General features: G+C 44.4%; 1 protein-coding gene across 2 annotated transcripts in view; it reads left to right on the top strand.

The window, feature by feature from the left end:
• Positions 1–1,922: 1,922 nt before the first annotated feature.
• The window catches only part of LOC126517908 (DNA-binding protein RFX2-like), a 144,563-nt gene continuing 133,234 nt past the window's right edge, over positions 1,923–13,251 (top strand). For both annotated transcript variants that reach the window (XM_050167737.2, XM_050167732.2), the window contains exon 1: positions 1,923–1,999. The gene's annotated coding sequence lies outside the window, so the exon portion shown is untranslated. The remainder of the gene's footprint in view (positions 2,000–13,251) is intronic.

The following is a 13,251-nucleotide window of genomic DNA, read 5'->3' as shown; positions in this document are numbered from 1 at the left end:
GGAGTGTCGGTGAGCCAGCCTGGGCACGTCGGGCAGCGTCATCGGCGAGGTGATTACCAACTATGATTTATTAAAGCGCGCACCTACCTAAACAAAGCACACTCCGCGACTTGAAACGCCAACAAGATATTTGAAGCAATGTTCTGCTATCCGGGAACAAAGAAGTCCCTTGTGAAGTGTTTCGAATAAACCGGTATAGTATCAGCTGTCACCGTTTCCTTATGCGAAATTTCTCATCCGAGTCGCTCTCTGATGCGCGTCGTCTGTTTCCTTCGCGAAAAGGTGAAATCACATAGTGCTGTCGTTTCCACCACGATGACACGCACAACTGTACACAACAAGTATTCCGGCATCCGTCTCTTTTTTTTTTTTTTTTTTTTTCATTTCCGGGTTTGTGCGCGGCGGCACCACAATGATTTCAGAACTACGATGCATTGAGCCACTGCATTGAGCGGACACCGTGAAAGCAGGCCCCCTTTCGCCGTTTCTCGGCTGTTCCTGGGCACGGCCACTAGGGGGCGAAGCCAATACGCTCCTGAAAAGCGTAAACGAAACTGTTTTACGGAAACCCTATATAGTAATTTATTTAAGGCGCTCAGGGGCTTGTAATATTGCTAATAAACAAAGGTTGGGGACCTCGAAACCCTAGAAAGGTTTCGAGGTCCCCAATCTTTGTTTAACGTAAACAGTTCAGGTCTAAAATGTTGAACATAAGATGGTGAAAACAGCATCTACGATTTTTTTTTTTTTTGTGATGAAGGTTCAGAGAAGTTGCAAAGGAACGTAAAAGCGAAAGTGCATATCCCCGGACCATACCAGAAGAAAAAGAGTGATCTTCCGTCTATAATGAGGCCACGTTATCCAAGAATGTAGAGAGATGTGTACATTATTCAGATGGCTTGCGTACGTCGTTCAGCTAGATATGATGCCGACTTGATGAATAATACAATATTATTTTCTTGCGAAATACATATTGTTTTGCCGTAGTACATCTTTATCTATAATCGTGGCTGAAGGATATTCGTGGCTGGTTTAGATATTTACGAAACACACCAAAACACATCGATCACAACACACGATTACCAAAAACGAAACTCACGCGAAACTGATCTTACCATTATGGATCACAATGCATAATGGTAAGATCATAGTGTATTGCTTACAGGTTTTGATGGTGCCATCAACAGGAAGCGAGTCTCTTTTCAGCGGAAGGTTAGCAGGAGGACTGTCGACGTAGCTGAACAGATATGCCGCCTTTGCCTTGTTTTGTCGTTCGAAGCTGGCCTGCAAGAAAGGGTCCCCTTTAACAGTTTGCGTATCGTGGACCATAGCGAGTCTGGTTCATCTTTAAAGGCGCACTTCCTGTAAAAGGTCTATGCCATGGTACTCGAAAAGACCGCCGAAATCTTCCATCGCGAACTCCGTGAACACGACAGCACGTCGTCTGCTCCGGCAGCGTCCTAGCAACGCGTAATCAAGGTCACACGAACGCCTCAGTTCATGCAATATTAATTCTAGCTCCAACGTTGCCTTCGATGGATGAAATTAGCATTGCCCATTTTTCACTTTTACACTCTGCTCTAACATGTAGGATCTAATTTCCGTCCCATATTTTTTCACAGTTCGCAAATTTCTTTGCCTAGCAACATGGCGACGAAAGCGTCCCTAGCTTCCTCGTCTCCAACGAGTGCCTAATTACAACCAAACAGGTGCACGCTAGAAAACAGAGTGCAACATTCCTGATGCCTGGCAGCGTCTACATAAGGTATTGGTTTGTTAATTATATTAAAGAAACATTAATTTTGCAAATATAAATGTATTTTTTGTGATACATGCGCCCATTATTTTCTTCTAATGTTTTGTGTACCGTTACTATGCAACGAGCGCGCGGAGTGACATGTCGTTTATGCTGTGTTACGGCAGTTGGCAACTGTTGCCCTTGGAGTCAAACGCCATAACTACGGAAGCTGGGAGGACCTAGTAACCTGTCAACAAAAAGGTGAATTTGCTTAGGCATGCTGTATCGTGGTCGTCACCGCCGACATTCGCGTTCGTTTCGGTTGCTAACCCAATCGGGCGGCACTCTCTCAGCTCGAACCGTTGACGCGGGCCCGTGGCGCCGCAAAAAATGGCGAGATTTGCTAGAGGCGTGCTCAACCCGGCCCCCTTCTTCCCCACTGCACCCGCCTTCGCGACAAACACACCGCCGCCTAAGCTGCGCGCATCTTTCTCTTTCATAGCCTGCGTACTTCGATTTTGCTGGGAGAGCGACGATTCGCGACGACCACTCTACGCTGACAACGTGAGCCGAGCGACGTAGCCCTTCGGAAACTGGCTCGCACACGCTCGGCCGCTATTCGCCCTGCCAGCACAAGATGCGAGCAGACGAGTGGCGAGCAGCTGAGGTGATCGGCGTCGAGGGGCCCCGACTCTTTCGGCGATTTGTTTCTCCGGGTTGTAACGCGTGTCCCGCCGATTGCGTGGTAGGTACGGCGGGTGCCAGTGTTTACCGAAGGCTTAGTCACCGCTTCCAGGCAGCCGCAACTTTCGCCGGTCAGCCGATAACGGTTCGCTTCCCCGTGTCCACGAGCGAGGGCGAAACCGTTAGACCAGGGGGAAGTCAACGATGCGTGACGAGCCGTCCAAGCGCCGAGCAGCAGTGCCGCTTGTGCGACGACCCGAGCTGCGCCGAATATGGAAGGAATACGCGTCGTCTACCTTTCGCATTCTTGCCCCGGTACGCCACGGCAGCCATCCAACCCGATCGCGTTACGTCGCCCCAGTTAGCGATTGGATGCGCGCCTCTGCGTCCGAGCCCGTAAGCGGCGTTTCGTAATAATCGGGCAATACCCCGTCCAAACCATTCGGACCAACCTTGGCCCCGTTGTCTGCGTAGCAGCGCGACGCGTTCTCCAGAGGTCGGCGCCCGCCTTGCCGGTAAGACAACGGTTGTTGCAGTCATCGAATGACGTGCGCGAAATGACCGCCGCAAGCCGCCGCATAGTCATATTGGAGGCCCTCACTAGCGCGGGGTGCGCAGCCGGGAGGTTGGTGGCGCGCTATTCCAGTGAACTTCCGATCACCACTGCGCGGACACTGGAGTGTTGCCGAACTTTCATCTCGCCTCGATATTGAGCCACTTGACGTATACTGTTGCAACTGCACTCGAAGTGCTTATACTCTGGAACGACAGAAAACTGGTTTTAGAAATCCCACAGAGGCCGTTCAACATCACGCAAAATAAAACTTGTTCACCTTTAATTTAGGCCCACGGACAGTATGCAGTCGTACTAAAAAATACCAGTGAAATATTATTTGAGATAAAAATTAGTGTATTAAGTGACTAATTAGTAATATCATAAGAAGCCAACAAATAGTCTTTCTGAAACGCTCGCTACAGAAACTTCTCTCCAGTGTATCAAACACATTGCAATGGGCCTGACGTTAAGTCACCCACGCATAAATCCTAAATGATACATTGTGCTTTCCGGGTTATTAGCAACCTTTGTCTGCTGAAATGGTGTCGGATGGGCCATGTCCCACGTAAAAATGACCAGAGGTGTGCGAATATTCGAATCAAATAGTCTATTTGATTCGGTCATCAAATCAAATAGTCACTATTTGTAAATGCGAATGTTTTTCGAATACCTTTTGAATGTTTCAGAACCTCAACTTTGCCCAATTAAACAGAAAATTGGAGCAAATGTATGGTCAACTTTCACCCCCACGTGCATAGTATAGAAATAAAACACGAGAACTTCAGAGCAAGAGGCTATGTTGCTTAAGTAGCCATACTCCGATTAGTCCTGTGCATAAAAAAACTGCTTATTTGCTCCTAATGCTCCATTTGCACTTTTAATAAACAACTTCATAACATACTATGTAATGACAGAAACTTCTAACTTTAGCAATACTAGGATGTGAACATTGTTTTATATTAATTGTGATAAAGGCTGTTCATTATCCGAAAACTATTCTATATTCGATTTGCTTTGAGCACTATTCAATTCATATTTGATTCAGTCTCAAAAATCACTATGCGCACACTCCTAAGAATAACTGATCAGTAAAAGTAGTGTTTAGTCTGATTCCTGCGCAGTCTTTGGGTGTTCCTAATGATGTTACCAGTGGGAATTAAACAATAACCCAGCTAGACTTTTGAATGGTTTCCTTTCTGGTGCAGCATGAAATTGTCTCCTCGTCAGTGTTTTATTTCATAGTGCTCACCAGCATTATGCCCACTCGTGCTTTTGACCTGGCATAGGATTGCATTTTTGAATTCAGCATACGTTACGAAAAGATCAATACTTACGTGTTATATGAAGCATCACATGTTAGAAACCTGAAATGCTGTATGGCATGTTTTGAAGGGGCGGCCACTCTTGTTTTCCTCTCATGAAAAATAATTATTGTTCCGTGTGGGAAGGCCCTTCATTGGTGGTGCCATAGTGGGTGTTATAGATTGCCACTTGTTTCACAATAAAAGAGCGGATGGTCACAGTAAGGCGTTTTGACCTTCCAACTTACATGGAACATGTTCACTGGAAAACTTAGCACAACATTTGGGCACAGGCACAACAGGCGCAGACAAATGCCACTACCAACTTTTATTTCTCTACACAAAGCACCGATTTATAAGCCTGTTCAAGTACATGCTTAACGCCACTTCCTCGTACGAAAGAGTGAAGGCATATCAGCAAGGACTACTGCATGTGTTATACTGTGTATATTATATAAGTATTAAACATGCTTTAGGCTTGACCTTGGGCAGCAAGTTGATGCCTTGCTTATACAAATAATAGAAAGCTCGTTAATAAAAAGTTTGCAAAGCCGACAGAGTCTTGCTGCTGTGCTGTAGTTTTTGTTGATATACCTTCATGCCTTCATATGAACAAGCGGCATGATGCCTGCGCTTGAAAAAGCTTATAAATTGCTTGTTTGTGCCGAGAAATAACCAGTTGGTAGTAGCATTTGTCCTTTTCTGTTCCCTGTGGCCGTGTGCAAATTTTCGTGCACTAAGTCTTCCAGTCAACATGATGGTCTAACATGATAGCCCAACACTTAGTCTTTTCAAAGTACCGGGTTTTTTTTTTCTTTAGCTTGAACAGAATTTAAGGAAGTCTCCTATGGCTTACATCACAAATATGCTCATTGAGCTGGATTACACGAAGAGTGCCCCATATGTAGCTATGTGACTGAGGTGGTGGTGTGAAGCAGAGGTAGAGCATCAGGCCTCTAACCTGAAGGTTGTAAGTTTGAATTCTCTTCCATTACACTAAATCTTCAGGCTTGGAGTGACGCCTGATACCGGCAAAAAAAGTGCTGAGAGCCAGTGAGGCTATACTAGTCCAGGTGCAACTAAATGAGGAAGGCCCACTAAGCTTGAACAAAGACACTCCTTCACCAGAACAGGAATTGGCCTCCCTGGTGCTGTATTCGACCACTACCTCCCTCATTACTCCCACAATTGACCCATGGCCCTCAGTCGCCCAGCCGCTGCGGAGCACCTGACCAAGGCAGAGGTCAGACCTGCACTGTGGCACAAGGTGCTAAGAATCTCTGGACCTGGACAGCCTGCCACTGGATACTGAACCTGGTGACGTTCAACACACGAACCCTCGCGTGTGGAGTTAGCAGGACTCTTTGAGGAACTATCAGGCATTGCATGGGATATTCGCCTTAGTGAGGTTAGAAGAACTGCGAAGGCTTATACAGCGTTGACTCACCGCCACATCCTCTGCTACAGAGGGCTTCCAGATAAGAGACAATATGGGGTAGGATTCCTAATCCATAAAGACAGCGGGCAACATCGACAAATTCTTCAGCATTAGTCAGAGGGTAGCAGTAGTCATAATAAAGCCGAATAAGAAGTATAGAATAAACACAGTGCAAGCCTACACTCCAGTCACGATGATGAAGAAATAGAACAGTTTTATGTAGATGTTGAATTAGCGGTGAGAAAAGTGCAAACTCGGTATAGTGTAGTAATGGGCAACTTCAATGCAAAAGTGGGGAAAAAGCAGGCTGGTGAACAAGCAATTGGCAACTAGAGCATCAATTCTAGGAACACTAGAGGAGAGTTGTTGGCAGAATTTGCAGAATGGAATAAGCTCGAAATAATGAATACCTTCTTCAGGAAGCGTTGGAACAAAAAATGGACCTGGGAAATTCAGTAAAACTTCATTTGGGCCTAGTTGGTACATATTTCTGAACTTAACATTACAGCGCAAACACCTAAGACAAACCACAAGAAGAAAGACACGACACCCACTGGCACTTGAGCGCCAGTGTGTGTCGTGTCGTTCTTTTTGTGGTTCGTCTTAGGTGTTTGTGCTGTAACGTTAAGGACCTGGGAAAGCCCTAATGGTAAAACAAGTGTAGTGCAGAATGTATAAGTGCTAGGTAGGGTAAAGTGCAGTGATTATAGGTTAGTGAGGTGTAGGATTTCCCTCAATAGAACAAAGAAAAAGTAAAATTAGTCAAGAAGAAACAGGCCAACCTAGATGCAGTAAGGATAAAAGCAGACCAATTCAGGCTGGTGCTTGCAAACAAATATGCAGCATTAGACCAGCGAGATGAAGATGACATAGAGGTAATAAGTGAAACCATAACTAGACTGGCTTCAAAGGCAACAACTGAAGTGGAAGGCAAAGCACCAAAGCAACCAGTAGGCAAGCTCTCCCAAGTAACCAAGGACCTAATAAATAAACGACAAAGAATGAAAGCGTCCAACTCAAGAGGTAAGATAGAATTCACAGAAGTGTCAAAACTGATCAACAAGGCAAAAATAAGTGATATTCTAAACCACAACGTGAGAAAGGCTGAAGAAGCTGTAAACATGTACGCAGCCTGAAATCAGTAAGAAGGAAACTTGGCATAGGACAAACAAAGATGTATGCACTGAAACGTAAGCAGGGTAATATCATCAGCAATCTTGAAGGTATAGTAAAAGCAGTGGAAGAATTCTATACTGACCTGTACAGTACCCAGCGGAGTCAGGATACCTCCATTAGAAACAGTAAAGAACAGGTTACACAGGCTCCTTCTATAACTGATGATGAAGTTACAAAAGCAACAGGAGATGGAATAACAGTCAATTTAATGAAAGATGAAGAAGATATGCTTGAAAAGCTTGTAGAGACTGGGCGTCCGTCGCTATACGTTGACCCCGCTTCTCGGAAATCTAGTTTACCTCGCCGTGGGGTCATTGGCCCCTGCTCTTACTTGAAATCGAGGTGGCTGCCCGACTGGGGTGCCATCACAGCCACTCAAAAAACCTGCTTGTACTTTAGAATAAAGCCAGTCGACTCTCCATTCTCAACCTGTCAAAATGTGTATTGCTTCTGCTAAACCGAGCTCCTAACAAGCTTGTGGCCCTTTATACACAATGTCGCATTACTTCAAGTGTCCCAGAAAAACGAAAGAATGCCAACATTACACTAATCCACAAAAAAGGGAGATGTTATAGGATTGAAAAGTAATAGGCCCATTAGCTTACTTACAGTATTGTATAAAATATTCACCAAGATAATAACCAATAGAATAAGGGTGACACTGGACTTCCGTCAACCAAGGGAACAGGCAGGTTTCAGGAAGGGATCACATTCATCAATGTCATCAATCAGGTAATCGAGAAATCTGCAGAGTACAATCAATTGCTCTATATGGCTTTCATAGATTATGAAAAGGCATTTGATTCAGTACAGATACCTGCAGTCCTAGAGACATTATGTAATGAAGGAGTACAGGAGGGGGTATGTGGATGTCTTGAGAAATACCTACAAAGATTCCACAGCTACCTTGGTTCTCCACAAGAATAATAGGAAGGTATACATAAAGAAAGGGGTCAGACAACGAGACACAGTCTCTCCAATGCTTTTCGCTGCATGCTTGGAAGGAGTATTAAAGCTATTAAACTGGGAAGGCTTTGGAGTGAGGATCAACGGCGAATATCTCAGCAACCTTAGATTTGCAGATGACATTGTCCTTTTCAGCAACACTTGGGATGAATTACAACAATTGAGGACCTTGACAAAGTGTAAGGGTGGAGTTGAAGATTAGTATGCAGAAGACAAAGATAATGATCAGTAGCCTAGCGAGGGAACAAAAGTTCAAGATTGCTAGTCAGCCTCTACAGTCTGAAAGAGTATGTTTAGGTCAATTACTTCAGTTGCTCTGATCATGAGAAAGAAGTTTATAGAATAATAAAAGTGTATTGGAGTGTTATACGGCAGGCATTGTCAGATCCTGACTGGGAGCTTACCATTATTTCATTTATTCAACCTTAAGGGCCCGAAGGCATTACATAAGGGCATTACATTACATTACACATCAAAGTTTCACAGCTTCATAAGAAAGTAACATAATGTGCACATTGATAGTAATAGGCACAAAAAAGACAAATTACAAGAAAGACAAAAAAGAAACACATAAACTACCAACGAGGCGATAAATAAATATTAATAAGACAAGTGTGGTATTTAGGTGGTTACGTTAGCATCATCAAAATCGTTTAGTTTCTCGTTAAATGTTTTGCGGTCACTGCACAAACAATATTATCCGGGAGTGCATTCCAAAGTGTTACGGCAGGGGGGTAGAATGAGCTGCTCATCCCCGTCGTCCGATGTTCTGAATGGGCGTTTTTAAGAGGGCATGTCCTGACTTGGTGAAAAGGCGAAAAGCTACGTGCCGTGGAGCAAGCAATGGGAGAGAGAAAGTTTGTTTTAAGGTGGTTACACTGATATGTCTTGAATATTGTGATGTAATGAAGCAAGCAGCGTGGTTTTGTATGGCTTCTAAGTCATCGGTGAGATAAGCTTGCGAGGGATCCCAAATGGATGATGCGTACTCAAGTTTGTGTCGCGCATATGTTAAATATGCTAGGTTTTTTATTTTGGACGATGTGGATTTTAAGTTATGTCGCAAATACCCTAGTGTGCGTGAAGCTTCACAACGAATTGTTTGAATATGTTTCACCCATGATATTGATGCTTCCATATGAACTCTTAGATATTGGTAAGTACATGTGTGGTCAATAAAATATCAATAAATAAATTATCACTAAAAGGAAAGGTGTACAATCAATGCATTCTACTGGTGTTAACATATGGGCGGAAGCCTGGAGGTTGACAGAGAAGCTCAAGAACGAGTTAAGGACCGTGCAAAGAGCGATGGAATGAAAAATGTTAAGCGTAATGTTAAGAGACAGGAAGATACCAGTGTGGATCAGGGAGCAAACAGGGATAGCGATAGTCTAATTGACATTAAAGGGCCCCTGAAACGGTTCGGACAAGTTTTGTAGATGCGTAGGGTACAGCTAAAGTTAATCATTCTCACCACAATTTGTGTGAAGCGTCTCATATTAAGAGAGCTACGGACAGTTACAAGTTACCCTCCTCCATAGTCATGCATTTTCTCCTCAACTCGTTCACCTAGTGATCGGGGCTAAGCTCCGCCTTCACTGGCTCTGCGTCATGATGGCACATTGTGTTGTCGACTTCCGGTTCTCTAGGAGCATGCATGTGAAGCTTCTCCAAACTCTCCGCCAGCTGCTTGGCAGTCAACCCCAAGCGAGAGCTGTCGAAGCAGTGTGCATTGCGAACATTCTGTTGCAGTGCTGAATGTGTCTGGTATTCCGGTAACCACAGGCGAGATGGGCATTTTGATGGATGGCTGGAGGCATAAACTTAAGCTGATGAAGGAACTTTAGCATAGATGTACGTGAGCGGCCTGATTGGTTTGCACCATAGAGTTTCATATTAGTATAACTAGAGGGAAATCCGGCGCTGCGATCGTTCATCCGTCATGGGAATGTGGGAAGTACAGGCTACGGATTGGCATTCTATTGACTAGGAAACTAGTCTACAAGTAGTTTTTGGCAGTTTTGGTTTCACTCCAAACGCAGTTGCTATAACCTGCAGTGGGACAGTGCAACTCAAAGCTCTCTGCCTTTGTTCTGTTGCTCGAAGTGGCGATAGCGCGCTGGGCCAGCGTTTTTGTCGCGGTGTCGAAGCCCTGACGACAAAGCGACGGCATCGTAAACATTGAAAGAACATGTTTTGACCGTTTGGACCTTGGTTTGTTAATGTGTTAGGTTGGCGCTGTAGCGTTACATGCTTTCTGAAACTTCAGAATAGGAAAAGGAAGGTACTACTGATACAAGACATAGACAGTGGTACTTCTAGTGGCTTGACAATCAAATTTTATTGAGGGCTTCATTATGCATTGCTCGTTTATGTGGTCATTGAAATGCATGTTTTAGGACTTTGAGAACACAAACTTACTTGTGGTAGGAAAAGTTGCTGCTTCATGGCTGTAGTCTAGTGTCGCAAAATGGGTAAGTGCAAAGCCACGTCATAACATTTTGGAAGCAGCATGTCAATATAAAATATAATGAAGCATGCTCGTAGGAGGCCACAAGCGTCCTAGCTATCACTGCAGCAGATGTGCTTAACAGTACTTGAAGACGTTGAGCAATCGTGACAGCCGATGCAGCCTTTCGAAAGAGCAAGAGACTTTGCAAGTGCCTGTCTTCTGCGAGAAAAGTCTAGTGTTTGTAGCGAGCGGGCGTCGTAGCAGACACTTGTAGCATTCCTCTCAAGGGCGCAACACTTTTTTACAACCCAACAATTTTATTTCCATAAATACTTGATGAGTATTTTTATATAAGTACATGCACGGTTCTTATTGCTGTTGTAAAAATAAATAATTATTCCCTGGCGTTAAATCAGGAACAGAATCGCACAAGAATGCATACCCTGGTGTGCCCTGTTGATAAACCGTAGTAAACCGTGCTTCAATCTCAGTCATACAAAGTTTATGTAACGTGTTGTGCATTGTATAAGACACTGCAGAAATAAAATTAGATTTTACGCGATAATATTTGAGTATAGCATAGTTTACTGTACCGCAAGCAAATGCCACTAGTCTAAAGATCGAAGTCAATCCGAAGCCTGTACTTCCCATCATTCCCATGTAGGTTGAGGCAACGCTCATGAGAAACCTCATAGACACTAGCGCCACATTTCCCTCTAGGGTATTTATTTAGAAACTCTATGGTCTGCACGGTCCAGCCACCTGTTGGCGCAGAGCTTAACCAGCCAAACAAAGCGTTCATATTAATCTAACCAAGTGTAAAACATTTTAAACATTTACAAAAACAATGTGTTGATGATTACACTCCTGCGAAAAATTTACACCAGCAGCAAAGAAGAATATATTTCATTACTGTTACTGTGTGTGGTTGAGCTCTGTGCCACCAGGCGGTTGCACCATGCAGACCACTCACATTTGCGCTTCTACTTATCCCATAAAACGGCACGGCCAAACGGCCAGGCCCTGTACTCTTACGCTTACGTTTACCCGAATACCGGACTCGCGAAATGCTATTACAGTAGTAATCTTCCGGTGTAAAGTGATGGCCGCAAACGCGCAAATCCTGGCACCGATTTGATAGCGGCCGTCCGATTCGCTGCAGCCATTCTGCTCATCTGCTGCCTTGCCGAGGGACACGATGTCGCAGCTTGACATATTTCCAGTCGCTACGTTTCCAGCCCACAACGCAACAAGAGCAAATCATGGTTCTCGCGAAAAGACTGAGACTTTCTCTGACCACGGAGCTCTCGTCAAAATGGAGCACGTTGTAACACAAGCAGACGACGCTTTCCGTGTGCCAGAAGTGCTTACATGTAGTGAGAAATTGTTCTTGTGCATTCTCTCTCTGTTACTTTCTTTTTATAGAAACAAATTAACTAACATTACAACTAATACAAACAACATTTGTCCACCATAAAGTTGGAAAAATTATTGGTGACGTGCCCTGGGCAGCCAATCGGATAGCTTGCCCTACTAACGTCATATAGGTAAACGACGTCAAATGGGTAGGGTGGCTTAAAATTCAGCCGGGCGATGGGCTGCGATCGGCAGCGATGCACATTTTTAAAACCTTATGATAAATTACGCGCTTTACGCGGAGCACTTAGATGTGTCAATTAATGATCAAAAGGACCTACTCTAACGACTTGGTACGTTTGTACAAAATAGTCAAAATTGTTTCAGGGTCCCTTTAAGAAAAACAAATGGAGCTGGGTGGGTCATGTAATGCATAGGTTAGATAACCGGTGGACCATTAGGGTTACAGAATGGGTGCCAAGAGAAGGGAAGCGCAGTTGAGGGAGAGCAAATGATAAATGAAAGGTAGTGTGGTTAACCAGGACTGAGGGTTGGCTACCCTACACTGGGGAAAGGGAAAAGGGGACGGAAAGAATAAAAGAAGAAGAGAAAGTCCACTGGGGATATCGTTTGGTCACTCTGTCCGGATCACAGACGCTGACTCAATCTAGTAGCTCTCAAATATCGCAGCAGCTCTTTTGTGTCCTTTTGTATATATGTGAGGCCATAGTCCCAAGATCTTGTTCAAGGTGAAAGGTTTTCTATCTAACTGATTGAGAGCTGTGCAGAGGTCATGTCTTTCATTTTCAAAAGATGGGTGGTAGCACAGTAGATGTTCTATAGTTTCCTCGACACCGCAGGCATTGCACTCGGCGCTATCAGCCATTCCATTCAAAAACGTATATGCATTGGTGAATGCGACAATATGGCGAGGTTAAAGTTTTAGGTAAAGGTCTAAAAACTGTGATGTTTAAAAGCTGGAAAAACTACAACAGGCTGCTCGAAAGTGAATGACAGTGCTTTTACACATTAGCTTGGTGAATGCGACGCCCAAGCATAAGTGGCACAGCATTGTTTCCTCATTATGCGGAAGCCCTGGTAACAGCCGCAGTTGCATAGATTTATCGAGGGATGCAATCGATGTTGAGTGAATTTAGGTGTGTGCCATTTGTCCAGTGTCATACGGTGCGCTAGCTTGCTTAAGTTTTGGGCTGCGTCATTCTGCGATAAAGGTACAGAAACAAGGGTTGCTCCTAGCAGCTTCGTCAGCGAGGTCGTTGCCAGAGATACCGCAATGGCCAGGCAGCCACTGAAACACGACGTCATGTCCTTTCGCGATCATATGATGGTGTATTTCTCGTATCTCCGACTCGAGTTGTTCACAGGACCCGCGACGAAGAGATGGCAGAAGACATTGTAAGGCCGCCTTTGAATCGCAGAATATTGCCCACCGATTAGCTGGTTGGTTGTTAATATAATCAGCGGCACCTCAGAGGGCAACAAGCTTCGAACTTGTTATCTTGTTATCGTATGCTTAGTGATCATGATGGTATAAAGGCACAGAACCACTGCGCTGGTGGA

Source organism: Dermacentor andersoni, chromosome 11 (genome assembly GCF_023375885.2).
Source record: "Dermacentor andersoni chromosome 11, qqDerAnde1_hic_scaffold, whole genome shotgun sequence".
Lineage (NCBI taxonomy): Eukaryota > Metazoa > Arthropoda > Arachnida > Ixodida > Ixodidae > Dermacentor > Dermacentor andersoni.
The sequence above is the reverse complement of the archived record's forward strand: the minus strand, read 5'-3'. Positions and strand labels throughout refer to the sequence as shown.